This window comes from Mastomys coucha, unplaced genomic scaffold (assembly GCF_008632895.1).
Source record: "Mastomys coucha isolate ucsf_1 unplaced genomic scaffold, UCSF_Mcou_1 pScaffold22, whole genome shotgun sequence".
NCBI classification, from domain to species: domain Eukaryota; kingdom Metazoa; phylum Chordata; class Mammalia; order Rodentia; family Muridae; genus Mastomys; species Mastomys coucha.
In genome coordinates this window covers 9,806,542-9,809,620 of record NW_022196905.1, presented here as the reverse complement: position 1 = coordinate 9,809,620, position 3,079 = coordinate 9,806,542, and the positions used below count along the sequence as shown (strand labels likewise).

At 41.4% G+C, this 3,079-nt stretch overlaps 1 long non-coding RNA gene across 1 annotated transcript in view; it reads right to left on the bottom strand.

Annotated features, from left to right (window-relative positions):
* Positions 1-1,590, bottom strand: part of LOC116070847 — a 3,643-nt gene extending 2,053 nt beyond the window's left edge. The window contains exon 1 of the long non-coding RNA XR_004110586.1: positions 1,545-1,590. This is a non-coding gene — a long non-coding RNA (uncharacterized LOC116070847). The remainder of the gene's footprint in view (positions 1-1,544) is intronic.
* Positions 1,591-3,079: the final 1,489 nt, after the last annotated feature.

Here is a 3,079-nt window from a genome sequence, read left to right as displayed (position 1 = left end):
GGCTGGATTTGTGGAAAGATATTGTGTAAAATTTGTTTTGTCATGGAATATCTTGTTTTCTCCATCTACAGTAATTGAGAGTTTTGCTAAGTATAGTAGCCTGGGCTGGCATTTGTGTTCTTGTAGGGCCTGTATGACATCTGCCCATGATCTTCTAGCTTTCATAGTCTCTGGTGAGAAGTCTGGTGTAATTCTAATAGGCCTGCCTTTATGTTACTTGACCTTTTTCCCTGATTGCTTTTAAAACTCTTTCTTTGTTGAGTGTATTTGGTGTTTTTATTATTATGTGACGGGAGGAATTTCTTTTCTGGTCCAGTCTATTTGGAGTTCTGTAGGCTTCTTGTATGTTCATGGGCATCTCTTTCTTTAGGTTAGGGAAGTTTTCTTCTATAATTTTGTTAAAGATATTTACTGGCACATTACATTGGGAATCTTCACTCTCTTCTATGCCTATTATCCTTAGGTTTGGTCTTCTCATTGCATCCTAGATTTCCTGGATGTTCTGGGTTAGGATCTTTTTTGCTTTTTGCATTTTCTTTGACTGTTGTGTCAATGTTTTCTAAGGTGTCTTTTGCCCCTGAGATTCTCTCTTTTATCTCTTGTATTCTGTTTGTGATGCTTGCATCTACGACTCCTGATTTCTTTCCTAGGTTTTCTATCTGCAGGGTTGTCTCTCTTTCTGATTTCTTTATTGTTTCTATTTCCATTTTTAGATTCTGGATGGTTTTGCACATTTCCTTCACCTGTTTGATTGTGTTTTCCTTTAGTTCATTAAGGGATTTTTGTGTTTCCTCTTGAAGGGCTTCTAGCTGTTTACCTGTGTTCTCCTGAATTTCTTTGAGGGTGCTATTTATGTCTTTCTCAAAATCCTGTATCATCGTCATGAGAAGTGATTTTATATCTGAATCTTGCTTTTCCAATGTGAAAGTACATCCAGGACTTGCTTTGTTGGGAGAATTGGGTTCTGATGATGCCAAGTAACCTTGGTTTGTGTTTATTTTTTATGATTGCCCCCTACCATTTGGTTATCTCTAGAGCTACCTGCCCTTGCTAAATCTGACTGGAGCCTGTCCTTCCTGTTATCCTGGCTGTGTCAGAACTCCTCAGAGTCAAGTTATCTCTGTGATCCTGTGATTCTGGGATCCTGTGATCCTGGGCTTGTTAGAGCACCTGGGAGTGAAGTTTCCTCTGGGTGTTTTTCGACTGGCTGCAGAGCTTGTGCCCAAGGTCTGCTCAGGGTACCAGCCCAGAGAGCCTGGAAGGAACCTGAGCCACTGGGCTGGTGGAGTTCCTGTGTCCCTGGTCCCACTGATCCCAGTTACTCCCAGTGTTGGGACAGATGTTTGTTCTCATGTCTGATCTTGGGTGTGTTAGAATACCTGGGAGTGGAGCTTCCTCTGGGTGCTGTGGGACTGGCTGCTCAGGGCACCAGCTCAAGAGAGACTGGAAGGAACCTCAGCCACTGGGCTAGAAGAGTCCCTGTGTACCTGGTCCCGCTGGTCCCAGTTACTCCGGTGTTGGAACAAATGTTGTGTCCTCCTCACCTCTGATCCTGGGCGTGTTAGAGCGCCTGAGAGTGGAACTTCCTCTGGGTGTTGTGGGACTGGTTGTGGAGCTTGCCCCAAGGTCTGCTCAGGGCACCAGCCCAGAGAGACCGGAAGGAACCTGAGCCACTGGACTGGTGGAGTTTGTCATCTTCAACCTTTGACAGCAGTGTCTGGCATTCCAGAGGCTTAGATCACCCCTTCCCTCCAGGTCTGCTGCCTGTGTCACATGTGGCCTCTCTTGAAACCTAAACTCTACCTTTGTAGCTTCATGAACAGTCCATTTGGAAACATTGCTGAGTATCTGATTCTGCTACACATTGTTTAGCCTCCTTAATGTTCTGGAACCTTGAAGTGATTCTCTGTACCTCTCTCTTCTACAGTAGTAGGTAGAACTTCTGACACTGAGTCACACTTAGGGGAACTCATTATAGACTGGGGAGAGAATTACTATATATGTTGTTCTAAGCTACCACTTTGTGATAACGTGTATGCAGGAAATAGGTACCATTCATGAGAAACTTTAGAAAATAGGCAAAAAAAAAAAAAAAAGAAATTTGTAAAAATAAATTCTTTTGTAGTCATTTAAATATGTATAAAGATTGAAAGTACATCAGAGACTAATAACTTGTTTAGTTGGAAATGTATTGAAGAGGAATGTGGCTGTGGGATTCAGAAACTAGCTGCTGAACATGCTGCCGTTCACACTGGGGAAAGGCCTATGGAACTACTGGGTATTTTCATTACTTCTGCCAGGAACTTCTGGTAAAAGTTGCCAGCCACTGATGGCAACCAGTCTGGGTATTCCTGTCTTGCCTGCCCTACGGCCTCAAAATCCATTCTTGTGCTTCATAGCTGTAAGCCATTTCAAAAGACAATTCTAAGCTTACCCTTCCCACCACTGCTGGAAGCTAGATGGAAGAGATATTAATATGATATAGGTTAGCAGCAGAGCAGTGCTGGGGTCGGGACATTCCCAGAGACTTCTGGACAAACACTAGACATCAACAGGCTACTGGCGCTCTCACTTTGTACAGATTTGTACAGTAACAAATTTAAGTCTGAGGTTATTCAAACAATAGGAATGAGTGTATTGAGGACTGTATTTGAAGCAACAAAGATTCAGTCTTTCAGGTGCTGATACATAAATCTTTCTTAACACAGACCAGTGTGAGGGGAGAGATCAGATAAAGCTATAAATACAGCAATAGAATAATAAAAGAAAAAAGAATCCAGACAAAATTTACATTTGCATATGGTTGAAAAACTATAATTTTATTCTTCCTTATTCAAAAAAGAATTTGGGGCCAAGTTAGGTATATCCCTAGTTAAATTTTGATTGCTTAATAAACTGGGTATGGTGTAACTTTTTCTGTAGTAGAAATTCTACTTAGGCATTGTCATCTAAACCTTGTTGTTGTCTTTAGATAATCATGTTAATGATCTGTTTTATTTTTTTAAGTGGCTCTTTTGTTAATGTAGTGAACTCATGTGATAGTCCAGTTTCTGATTTCAGAACTTTAGGAATTAAGCAA